The sequence below is a fragment of the Micropterus dolomieu genome, linkage group LG06, assembly GCF_021292245.1.
Source record: "Micropterus dolomieu isolate WLL.071019.BEF.003 ecotype Adirondacks linkage group LG06, ASM2129224v1, whole genome shotgun sequence".
Classification (NCBI taxonomy): domain Eukaryota; kingdom Metazoa; phylum Chordata; class Actinopteri; order Centrarchiformes; family Centrarchidae; genus Micropterus; species Micropterus dolomieu.
The window spans coordinates 1,717,818-1,731,759 of record NC_060155.1 but is presented as its reverse complement, the minus strand read 5'-3'; positions in this window follow the sequence as shown (position 1 = coordinate 1,731,759).

The window sequence follows — 13,942 nt, the reverse complement described above, 5'->3', positions numbered from 1 at the left end:
GCAGGGCCCGCGCCACGGGGAAAACACATCCGGCCATCCTCGGAAAGAGAGCCATGCTGTACCTCAGTACCCGCACAGAAAGGGCTTCGCAACGGGCGCAGGCAGCCCCCTCGAGAGCTGCCCGTGCGTGCTCCATCCCCTAACATGAGACACACATCTCATGAGAATCTCCATCCGTGATGTACCGAGGGCAAGAAAAAACACACCTTCTGTACATCTGGTTGCCGGACATGCTGGTAGACTTCTTCTTCAGGTAAGACACACTGCTTGTAGGACTGGAGCTTTCTTCAAACAACATACAGAGCGCCTGCTGAATAGAAAAAAGCTAATGATGAGTGTGTACAGGTGTGCTTTATACTCCTCCGGTTATTCCGTCACACCGTACCGTTCTAGCAACAAGCCAATAGGATTGGAGTGATTTCATTCACGTTCAGACCTGCTTCGCCTAGAGGCGTTCCCATAGTGTCGTAACCGACGCAGTTCGAGTTCCCTCGAAGGGGAACCAGGAAGCACAGGCCTCCACCTTGGAGCCTGGTATCCAGTTTGTATAACACATCCATGAGTGTGATGCTGTTATGGAGCTGTAAAACAACCAGGGAGGAGGTTGGGGTGTATGGATGGGTCTATAAAGCTTGTGATTTTAAAAAGCAACTATGAACAGTTATTTCAGTCATATTAGAAAATATATTCTGCTAATTTGGGGAAGATGTAGTCCACCTAGAATCCCTTAAAAACACATTACATCCTGTTACATTATTTAGCAATAAGTGTACATTTTTGCACAGACTGAAATACACCGGAGGACTTCATGATGTCACTTATGAACTCCTGATCCTCCATCATGAAAGACATTTTTCTGCATAGATAAGTACTTTTTGACAGCTGGTCATATACTGTCCACTCATCAAGACGAGTCAGAGGTGAGTCCCAGCAGAGGGGATCAACAATCAACAATCAGACCCAGCAATCGATTCAGCACTATTCGATTCTAAAATGGCATTATCAATAAGGAAGTGTTCACAGATGTCTATTCTGTTTTTGAAAATCAGGAAGATAAACATCTGTGGATTTACAAGAAACTCATGTCTACAGTTCCGTTTTTAATAGTCACATGCAGGATCTGGCAGCAGACAGTAACTTCCTCGCAGCAGCAGCAGTGTCACCTTGGCTCAGAGCCAGCTCAGTGGGAGTGACTCCTAAATGAACATGTAACTTCAGACTGTCAGGGCCACTGCATGCTCTGCTCTCTAACAGCCAAACTGGTTCTGGTGCCGGAGATATACTACCACATGAAGAGATAAACCAGAGCTAAACCTGACTTCAGGCACAGGCTTCGGGAACAAACAACAGCTGTTTCTCAGGTATATCAGGGATTCAGACCAGCTGCTTTTTGTTACATGTGTCATGTTGAAGCATACAAGTTATATCCAGATGAACTGAAGGATGTTGTGCTCCTTTATGGATTGAGAAAATCCTCTAGGCTGCATGATCGCACTTCTGCTGACATGTTTATCAACTACACTCAGGTAACTGTTAAAAATAGCAAGCTTGTCTGACTTTGCAGCTGATTTTTACAGTAAAATTAGGTTCTCCGTCACTTTTTCCTTGGTATGGTTCAGCAGAGAGGAGGCTGACAAAGTCCCCCAAAGTACATCCTACTGTCTGTCAAAACAAAGTGTTTTCTGATCTGCCCCCTATTGAAATAATTTATCAGTGCCTTTCACAATTGTTACAAATGACTTAGTTAAGCATTTTCTGATCTACAAACTCTATATTAAAGCAGCATATATGCAGCATATACTGATGTTTTTGGCCACATGGGGCAGCACCACATGCTGAAAACACATTACTAACATATCATCTTATAAAGTTGTTATGTTGAATGTGTTAGCTTCACAGCAGCAACTGTAGCGACAGTTTGCTAACCCACAATTTAGCTAACGTTAGTTACATTACTTGCTGTGTCGTTGTTTGCTCTATATCATGGTGTTTGTCATGGTTTTGAATTTCTCCAAAATCGATTACTCTACCTTTAAATCTGTCTGTCGATCCAACAATCCACCCTGAGGTTTTGTGGGTCTTTAACAACAAACAACCCGATGCTGTCACCTCTAAGTATTGGAAATGTTAAAGCAATTGACTTTACAAAACACATACTGTATGTCTCTGTTTAATGTTAATGGAGCATGTTTTATTCAGTTTATTATGTCATGAATTATAGTACATACGAATATTACACATTTATAGTTAACAGAGCCCACACCTTACATTTTATCTCTCCGTAAGCCACCACTGACTCTCCCACTGGTGCAACATTTGTAGAAAATAAATGGCATTACTCTAAATGACCACAACCACAGAGTCCATTAGGAACCCTGAACTGAATCCACAAGTAGTTCACATAAACAGATTGTTATGGCAAAACTCCACAAGGTGGATGAAACTGTTTTCGTTCACTGGAGTCGTGTGTTTGGATCTATATGAAACAGAAATCCCCAGACTTCTGCGTTGCCAATATGCTGGATGAATGTTGTGGATGCACTAATCGACAAGGAAACAAGCCTATGCTGTGTTAGGTCAAGGATTCCCTACAAGGTAAACGTAGCAGTCGAGCGCTGGCAGGGACCTGACGGTTTTTAACGGCGGAAATACGGCAGCGGGTGCTGTATATGGATTGCAAGTGCCCCAACACGTTTGTGTCCATGTCTATGTTTTTCTTGGTATGAGAGATGATCCAAATAAAATTTAACAGCTTTTGCAGCGTCTCTACGAGGGAGTCCGGTGTGAGCCGCTATCTTGGTCTGTTGTTTTTCCCTCCAGGTCACTGCGCATGTCACGTGACTGAAAACTATGAACAGCGCAGTCAAACATTCCACAATGAAATAAAAAAGTCCATGGCATTGACGTACAACACAAACATTCATTTAACAACTGAATCTGGACGTTTAAATTTATATATAAAAGTCCTGCACTCCAACTTTTAAACCAAGTTCAAATGATGTTTTGGTTTTGTTTGTTTTTTACTTTGATTTTCAAACAGCTGTTAGTTTAAATTTATTTTTGTTCCATTTAGTGATTATTTAAAATCAATTAGCAGCGTCTTAAGATGCGTGTAATCCATCACAATGAACATCAAGTCTGTATTGGTTTAGTTTGGTCATGGTAACAATACCATGTGCGATAATAATGTTCGACTTGAACGTCTAATGTCTTTAAAGTATTAACTTAATGCAGACTTGATGTCTACTGCGATGAATTTCACCACCCAAGCAAGTTTGAAGAGTTTGGTAATGGACTTTCATACCGTAAAGAAAATGAATGAAAACCAATGGATGTCTGGAATAGCAGACAAAATACACAACAAAAGGGTAAGCTGTGATCTAAAGCATCGGTGATATATGGTACATTGAGGTTTCTATGTTCATTTACAGAGGTTTAAAATGAAATTCTTCTTCAAAATTTTCACTCTTTCAGATATTGATTTCCTGCTGAGACTTCTTAAAAGTCAAGTAAAAACACATTTGTCCTGCTGATGTGCTCTTGGCAAGGCATTGAGCCTCGCCTGTTTTACAGCCTCCAACATACAATATTTTGCACAAGACTGCTTGAAGCTAAAATATTCATAGAATACCTGCCACGGCTTTGTTGAAACATATCATTCATCATCTCACTGTAAGAGGACAAAGCCATCAGTGTTGGCATGAGAAATCAACTCAACACATCTGAAGAGTCATCACATGTCTTTCAGTGACACTGAAAGCACTGCCGCTGTGACTGATTGGATGTTGGAATCGAAGTTACCTGAGTTTAAACGCACCATCTTCAATTCACGCTTGAGACCCTTCAAGCGTGCAGGAAATAAGGTCTGAACAGAAGAGAGGATGGGTTCACTTTATCAAAACTCTGCTGCTGTTGGATAAAAATGGCAAGTCTACAAAAATATGTGTTTCAGGAAGAAAAGAACCACTTGCGTAGCTTTTTTGCAGTTTTTGGTAACAGGGATGAAACTGTCAGCTACTGAACAACAAGCTGAGACAGGCAACTGTCCTCACAGAAATACACTTCAACTCGTCTCAAGGCTCAAAAGATCATAAAAGTCACTTATATCACAATTTAATCTTTCAACTCAAAGATTAAAAATAATCACCAGAACTGCAATCATGGTATTTTTCCCAGGAAGGGGGGAATGTGAGCTTTAAAATGCAAACTGTTCCCTTTTGCCTCATCTACTTGTAAGCTCAATGAACTCCTCGGTTTTCCAGGCTCGTGCACTGCAGCTAAATGACTCTTGCCATGTGAGATCTGTTGCCGAGTGCTACTTAGATTTACTAATTGCTAATGAGTGCTCATAACCCCTAATGAGCTGCACGCAGCGCTTCCATTTTCCTAATCCACTATGTCTGTTTCATCCTGCTTCTGTTTGATCGGGGCATTTTTATCCATAAGTGGTGACTCCCATATCCATCAGGAAGCCAGCGTCTGCATTATTGAAATACTTTCAGTGAATTTTCAGAGAATGCAAACAAGCCATTCTCACAGACTCACACATACCAAAAGTAACACTGGTAGTAGTAGTCCCATACATACACAATACCAGGGGAGAATGAAAAAGAAGGCAGAGAAGAGAGGGATTAAAAAAGTATTTGGATGTTTTAGCTGCTCCAGTTGTGTTCCATTACATATTCTAGCCAAAATTTATGAGATGGTGATACAGACCCTTCCATCTGAGAAGAATCAGCAAGCGATGTCAAGAAGGTCACAACCAACTAGGCGTGATCTTTAAGTCCTCTAAGACCACCTCAACATGGCCGTCAGTGGTTGAGGGTCAATCATTTTGCCACATACATTTGAGAGAGTATTAAATGCCCTGCCAAAAACATCGTCCAGCTGTAGACAGAACAAAAACATAAAGACCAACTTCTAACTCAGCCAAAACAATAAGCTACAGGATGTTTCTTAACGAGGAAGTTTTAGGCTTTTGTTGATTTATTAGTTACATTTCTAACCAATTTCCTCATGCAGTAACAAAACAATTCAAATCAAGGACGAAACAAGGACACATCAGCAGGGCAAACGCATTTCTTAGCCTAAATGACTGTCTCCGCTGATAAACCGCCCTGCCTGTGGATATCTGAGAAAGAAAGGTCTGGAGAGACATACAGTATGTGACATAAAGTGTGACATTCAACTCATCCAGCCAGGATTCAGACGGTATTTTGAGGTAATTATGGGCACAGCGGTTTACTACGAGGCAAAAAGGGTTTTTTTTTTGTATGCTCAGCAAAATCAGAGCAGATTGAGAGTGAACTGGAAACTCGTCAGTGAATTGTCAGCCTTCTTTTGTTTCAGTTTGACACCAATCAGAAAGATTTCACATTCAGTTCTGCTGATAGAGGAGAGGAAAACTGAACAGAGCTGGTAAATTTGAGCTCAGTATATCCAGTAGGTTATATTTATTATTATTTATATTATGTTATTTAGTGCAGCACATAATAAATAACCTTTTGCATGATCTCTTAATTAAATACTCTTCAGTCAAGGTCCAGTTACTAGCTTAGCGGTTGAAAGCTCCAGAAGAAGCTAGTAATTGGACCTTGACTTAAGGTTGTTTTTTTAAACTACTGTTTCCTACTGTATACCTTTACACACAAACATTGTCTTTATCAATAAATATTTATTTACTAGATTAACAAATTTTTTGTTTGGCCTATAAAAGGTCACAAGTCATAAGTTTTGCAAGTCCAAAGAAACATTGTTTTCTGATATTCTTATAATGTATAGTTTATAGTTTATAATGATAACACACACAAAAAAAGCAGCAAACCATTACATTTAAAGACTAATCTTTGACTTGACTAATCATTTCAGCACTAGCAGTAATCTTACTAGTGATGTGGTCTCTGTCCATGGTGCTAAAATCTCTGCAGTCCAAAACGCACCCTGAAGTTCTCAATAATTCTCCTCAGATAGCTTTTTAAGTTAACATATTTTTCCACACTTTGACAACATCACATTTATATACTTTATTCTGTATGTGTGTGTTGTAGCTACAAACTGAGTGAAATACTCACATGGCTGTAGTGTTACATCAGACGTAAATGTCATTTGGTATATTTAAAACCTTTGGGACGTTGACTAGAATTTAAAATATGGTTCAGTCAATACAGGAAGTAAATACTTGAAGAAGATACATACATAAAAATGATTGGTCTTAGCCAATATAAATGCACTTTGGCCTGGTTACTAATTCACTCCAATTAACCAATAAATGTCAGTCCATGTCATAAAAGTTTTGTCACAAAGCGACAGAGTGAGGCATGACAGAAAACCAGCATGACAGACAAAAGAAGCTGATCCACCTTTTAAATATTAATTCATCTATATGCAGACCTCATGTCAGGGGCTGTGGCTCAGGATTACCCCGAATTGCCCCTGGTGGCTGTTCCACCAGTGTATGAATGTGTGTGAATGTTAGTTTCTGTTTGAGCACTTAGGCTCAGTGTGTGATTGGTGGATGTATTGTAGAAGCATTTACATTCATGTTCTTCAGCTGGCTATAATATCAATGTATTGATCATCTTAGAAATCAATTTGTAGATTTCTTCAATGTGTTTCTTTCTTCAGACTTCTTATTATGAATTTGACCGTGTTCCTAGATCTCAGTTATAAACTTGGCGAGTACAATATTATTAATGCTGATGATGACATGAAACGAAATGACAAAGACACAAGTAAAAATATAAGTTGTCATAACCAGAATTAAGGGGGGAAATGTGTATCTCTGCAAAGGTCCGTGCTGTCAACCTGCCATCAAAATGCAACCAGCATCAAGACCGCCTCGAAAATGACAAAATCCACAAAAAGACAAATTGTACAAAACTTCTAATCTAGAATTTCTTTTGTTAAACATATACATGTGCACCATCCTGGTCTAAAACTGCACCTGTGTCAGTGTGGCAGTCTGGGGGGGGCTACAAGAGAGACCAACATCCTTGTTCCAGCAGGATGACACTGCACATCTGACATTAATACAGTGAGCCTGAGGGGTTAGACAATAGCCTCAACCTGCAGAGGCGCGTGTAAACCTTCAAAGTGAAATCTGAAAGCAGGAAAATCACCCACACTGACTATACAAGGTTTTTATCTGTTGGCCGTGATGTGAAGCTGCTGCTGATGCTCTTGTTGCTGTTTTCTGGTTAAAAACAACAACATCAACATTCTGCAGATGTGAGGGGAGGGACGGGCAAAAGAGCACTACATGACTATCAAAGAGAGAGAGAGAGACAGAGAGAGAGATGGGAATAATCCAGCCATGCATTCTGGGAAGGAGCCGTCCTGTCAGGCCTGTCTGGATGCCAGGATGAGGCCAAGGTTCACCACTGATCTGCCACCAAAACTGCTGATGTCGAACATCTCATGTTTCCCTCGCTCACCCCCAAATCGCTATCTGTCCCTGTTTCGCTCTCTCTCTCTCTCTCTGCTTTCACACATGCTCGCTCTACCTGAGTGTCAGCCTCCACTGCAGATATGATTTCAATCTCTCTACAGTGTTGTTATGGTAACCAACATTTTGGTACTACAGTGCTTCAGTCCTGTAACGGTAGCGTGGATGTGATATTTCTGCAGCCTGATATTCCCTCACTGTGTCACGTCCACAGGGCACACACATGGGGCTGTAAACTCTTAAAGAAGAAGAGAAGTTATTGGAAAGTTGTTCTCACTTCGTCTTGTAAAACACATAATTCTGTGTGTTAATTCTGCCCCGGAAAGTGGGCGGTCCACCATTTTAGAGAGTGTATAATTTTACTTTTAAGTAGCATTAAAGCTAGCTGGATAATTAGTAAGCATTTCATTTGCACATTGAAATCCAAAAGAAACGTCTCCTCATTAGCTTAAATGATTAGGTTGCATTCCAAATTTACTTTACTAGCCTCAGCATCTCCACGGTCCCCACCGTCCTTTCTTTAACAACCAGTTTTATATAATATAATTTAATTTTCAGGGTCTAGAGTAAATGTACAGGACAGAGCTGTACACGAGTTTATTCTAAGCTTGTACCTGATGTTCTCAACCTTAGACAAGTAACGTTAAGTAGTAACGACATGCAGTTAATAAATGTTACTTTATTACTAATTTAGCTAACGTTACACAACAGCCAAAAACGTGCTGTACAGGGGAGATGTTTGCTAGCGCTAACCGCCTTCACTTTCCAGCAGTTGGGGAAACAACAGACATTAATTAACAGACACACTGTGACCTACACTGTACATACTGCCAGACTGACAACGCCAACTAATATTATCCTCCGCTAAATTTCACCGTCACTTTCTGCCCCTTGCTCTCTCTCATTGGCTGGCCCATACATTCTCTACGCACACACACACAGGTTAAACAGGGAGCCAGTGTGCTAGAGAAAATCATTAGTTGGGCATTGCATAATGGCTAGGGGTGTGAAAACACACTTAGTCTACATGACTGTCTCGTTAGACAAGATGGTATATGATATTGGGTTCACAAGAAAGAGACAATATTTTAACACTACTTCAAAGAAACCTTCAGTGAGCAAATATATGAGTGGAAAAATAGTCTTTTATTTGACTGAAAGGCACAAAATGCAAACCAATGCAGGTGCATTGTGATACGTTGCTTACATATTGTGTCTTGTGTGTCACTCTGTCGCTGTTTTTGCTGATGACACCGCTGTAATGCTGATATTGGAAGACAGTCGAGATCTCGACACACCCCTGCACTTTAGATGCAGGTAACTATGTAGTTTTATTTTAACTAACTTATATACAGACGGACGGGGGGGCAAATGAAAGGAAAAACCTGAATAAAAGAGTGGAGAAACATTTCAAATGTTTCAGTGCATCAAGGCTCACTGGAAGGTTTGCATGATGGGCTTTACAGTCACCAGATCTCAACCTGGTTTCACACCTATAGAAGATTTTGGAGCAAAGTGTAAGACTATGCTCTCCACCAAACTTTCATCTTTCGATCTATGTAGTGATGTCTGTGACTGTCTCTGATGCTAGATGTCTTTTTGTTCTGTCTGGCTGTGTTTGTGTTTCTTTCCATTTGCTGTACTCAAGTTTCTCTTGATACCTGATTAAATAAATAATGGTATAATGATGGAATATCTGGTGAAGGAATTGTGTTCATCCTTCCAGAGTTCCACAGACTTGGCGTGGAGCCCTGAAGCTGTTCTTGAGGCAAACATAAATACATTATTCCCTAGCAGCACACCTGTGTTGTTAGCTGGTGGCTAAGTATTCGGGCAGCTCAAACAACCCCTATCTATTGTTTCATGTTCTACATCATATTGCCCAGTCCTAACAGCACACAAATCTTTGATACGACCCAGTGAGTCCACTTCAATGTATGACAATCAGGTTCCCAGAGCTGCTGTTGGAGCTCTCTCTCAATCCTCTTTTCACTTTATTGAAATTTAACAGATCCTCATTTTGCCTGGGACCCTGTGAAACCTCCTCTGGGGCCGTCGGTGTTTCCTGAACCCTACAAGGGAACTACAGTGATCCAAAGTCATATAGCTGATACTTAAAATCCCTGTGGGGAAGAGAGGACTGCCAGATTAAATTAAATTATTTGAGTTATCAGTCAAACTGCCAGTCTGTCTGAAGAAATGTTAAATAGACGTTTTGACCTGCTGAATCAATTTAGCTTTAGAAAATTCAGAATTAAAGTACCACCAGTGGAGGAATCAGAGTTATTTTGGGAATCAAGGCCCAGCAACGAGCACTGCCCCTCTTACTTTACAAGCTTGTACTTGAAATACATCTTTATTTTTGTATGAATAGATTGTCTTGTTGATTAAATTCCAAGACAGGCCCTGGTGCAAATGTTTCTCAAACATTTCATGTTCACTTTGGTTCAAATAAAGCAGCCTGCTGCTGTATGATTTCTTGGAGTTTTAATATGTTATATTTTACACTGATTTAATTATATTCTGACAATACGACATCTCGTTCCACCTCTTCATACATCAGTTTTTTCTTATTTCTTTATCTCAGTCCACCCATCTGTTTCTGCGCTTTAATCCCCGTCCCACTTGCCTCTCCCTTCCTATACATGTGTCAAGCATTGACGTGTTGTCTATGCATCATAATCTGTGGGTGAAGAGCGTGAGTAACGCTTCCCCTGCTGTCAACACAAACCACTGAAGTGCCCTTGAGCAAGACACTTAACACCCAAAGAGTTCCAGTAAAGCTGAACAGTGGTATAAACTGCAGCAGATCTGTCGTGGTTTATTTTGACTTTGAGTTCTCCTGCATAAATAATGTTTATTTATATAAATTATTTATTTAATTATTACCATTTTAAAGTTCCAGCTCACCCTGGTTATAAAACCTACATTCATTTCTACCTCTAGAGGTATCTTGCGGTGCTGACAGTTTTTTTGGGGTTTTTATGTGGCAACCCCAACGTAAAACCAGCATAGTACTTTTATTAATTTTGGCTTTGAACCCACATCCAGTCATTTTGGTTGGGGGTTGTGCCCAAACTGTCAGAACCTATGGTCAAAACTGTAACCTACTTAATTCAAACTTTTTTGGCTTGTAGCCGCAGGGACAGGACATGAATATGTTTCACTCATTGGCTTAATTTACTAACGGAGCATTTCACTTTTGAAGAACAATGTGTGATAAACTTACAGGATAGGATCAAATTTTGTCTTAAAACAATGATCAGGTGTCCATACAAAAATTATATGATCCCTTCTTAATGTGCATCCAATGTAGTGATAGACCAATTAATTGGGCCAATATCTGGCATTTTGAGATAATCGGCACCGGTAGCAGCTGCAGCTGATTAGTGAAAATGTTTTTTTCGATACATATTGATTTTGAATATATATACAGTATCGTTCCTGAAAACGCGCTTCTCTTCTCCCCGACAGCGAGCTGACACACACACCGCTGCCGTGCCCACACGGCCCCGCCGCCTGTCACTCACAGCGCTTTCTTCTGGTCTCATTCACTCCGTCTGAATCACGTTTTTTTTCAACAAGCCCCGTCCTGGCTAGTACTTGTAGCGTGTGATTGGATGCTGGCAAAAGATCTAAGCAAGCCCATATGAAAGTGACGGTACAGAGCGGTGCTAACAAAAGAGCAAAGCAGCTGCAGGACCGACACACCGTCCTCGATAAAGAACCTGGAGAGTAGGAAATGTCTCCCCTTTCAACATCACTAAAGTGTGACATTTATAATTCTCAAAACTAAGCTGATCCCCCTCAGAGCTGTCAGAGGAATCTCAGACAGAGTTTCAGTTGATAGAAAATACTTAATATATAGTAAATTAACTGATGCTGTTCTGCTTAACACACAGTACTGTTAACTTTTCTTACTAAGATAAGTTAATAAGATAATTCAGTAATTATATTCAGGTATTTAATCAATATTGTGTCAATTTTCCCCATGGTATCGAATATCTATATTTTTCAAGGTATTTTATCGAATTTAGAAATTCCAGTATCGTGACAATACTACAGCTGAAGGACGTCGCTTCTGACAAACTGTACCCCACTCTCTCTTAAACACCAGTCAAGTTCTGAAATCTACAGCAGAACCTGATGCATGTTTCTATTTCATCCATTAATAAAACTTGGAATGGGTTTTTTCACAGAATGTGGGCTGTAAATGTTGTCAGTTTCCCTGCCTTTATGAAATATGTTTGGCTTAATCTATGACGGATTTCACATTTAAGCTTTTTATTTTTATATACACAAATTGGAATTGGTTTTTAAAAAGTTTATAAATTTATAAAAAATGATCTGAAAACCTTATCAAATAAAACCAAAATGACTATCTACACAACCTGACACCACAAGAGTTCATTTAGAAAATGTTTTGTTTAGAGGATTTTTTTACATTGGGGTGAATTGACACAATTATTCAGAGGTTTAGTGATGTCATGAATCTCTTTGTACAAGGGTTTTGCATTAATGTAATTTAATCCATCAACATAGATGCAGGAAATATCAATACACACACACACTCTCTCTCTCTCTCTATTTCTGATTTAAACAAAGCAGCAGTCCCTCAATTCAAAGCAGAATTCCCTCAGTTAACTTCTACCCTGCAGCTGATATCTCCAATTGATGACACTGAGAAGAGTTCGCACCAAACCCAGCAGCAGATGAATATGGACAGGACTCCATTCTCCACTGAAGCTGTTTCTTCATTTTGTTGACATTTAATTTCATGTTTAGTGCAGCTCTGACACCAGCAGCCCATATGGAGCGGCCATATTGGAAGTTGCATATGTTGTGCTGCAGAGAATCACGCGTGCTGTCAGTCGAACACGAGACACACGATGAGCTGAAGGATGAGTCAGTCTGATCAGAAAGTGTTTTCCTCTCTCAAGTTAATGAGCAGAGAAGGAGAAAAATAAACTGTTGTGTCGGTCAGCAGGTGAGAAGAAGAATGTGTCTCGCAGGGTTTTTTTGTCCTGACTTCAGACTCTCAGGCAGAACTTCCTAACAGGCAGCTGAGCCAAAACCATCTGTTAGGACAAAAATAACCAGGAAGACTTGGCAAAGTAGACCTATAAATGTGGTGAAATTAAAAACTGACACTGGAGATAATAAGCTCCAGTGAGAGTTAAGTAAGCCAATCGCACTACTTTATATTTTTTCTAAATTCAGTTTGTAGGGGAACCTTGCTTCCTACCATGCTGTATATAAACCACAAGGTTCCTTTTAGGTATTAGAAAAAATGTTTAGTTTTAGTCATTTTAAAGACAGTCAATAGGAGAAGATTTGTAGTAAAGCCAACATGTGTTTAACCTCCGTTCTGATTACCTACACTGTGTTGCCGAACTCTTCTCATTTTCATAGTTTTCTGTTTCTGTTGTCAAAAAATGACAGCGATTTGATAAATACTACCAGTTAACCAACATTCTAAAGCTGCTGTACCTCAAGGTCCAAGGTTTTATTTGTCATTATACAACTAGGGACTTTTTTAGTCCCGATACCGATACTTGGGCTTTGGGTATCGACAGATGCTTAGTAGTGATCCAATACCAGTGTAAAATGAACAAGCTGTATTCGTCACTGTGAAGAAGAGACTGGGAATCATTATTTCATGTGGAAGGTTACATCAGGCTTGATCAAATTTTAAATAGCTCCAAACTCATGACCCTTTGTTTTTAGCTCCCTCCAAGCTATGCTAGCTCTCCTAGCAAAATGTTTAGATGTACTGGCTGATGCATTGTGTAGTACGAGCATATTTGATCATTTAAAAATTGTGGAGATTCGAAAACCTTATTGTTGTTGTTTCTATATTTGGGAGAAACAAGTTTTTTTATTCAAGACTGGCAACTAAACTTAAAATATCAGCTGACATGATGTTTAATGAGAAAACAAAACACTTTTTGATTTGATGAGGAAAATAAAGATGATTAAAAGTTTGTGACTTGAGGATAATTGAGAGGATTTTGGGATTCGCTCCTCTTCACAATCGCAGGGGCGTTTGTGGTCCTTCATCTGGACTGAATTGTCTGGTGTGTGTTCTCTAAGATTAAAATATTAAAATCTGTGGTATCTCACATTTTTAAAATCTTTTTTAAAAGATTTGAAAATCCTCAAGTGTGCACCAGGTATAAGATAACTAGTGACTGAGTGGGACATTTTGCAGTTAAAAATTAACTAAACCACCTGATTATAAGTTGGGAAAGAAAGAAGACAGCAGCTAAAAGTTTGTTCATTATGACTCTAGATGGTGAGTTTGAAACTCTGGCAGCTACAAAAGCACCATTTGGGACAACAGTGAATTTTGAGAAGCACAAGCTCAGGAAAACAAACAAACTATCGGCTGTCGTTTTGGCAAAGGACAAAGCAAGATGTCAAAATCACAGCATCAGACAGGAGAGCTGAAATGTATCCAGCTCTGAAAGAGGAAAAAGGTCGACAACTATGAGGTCC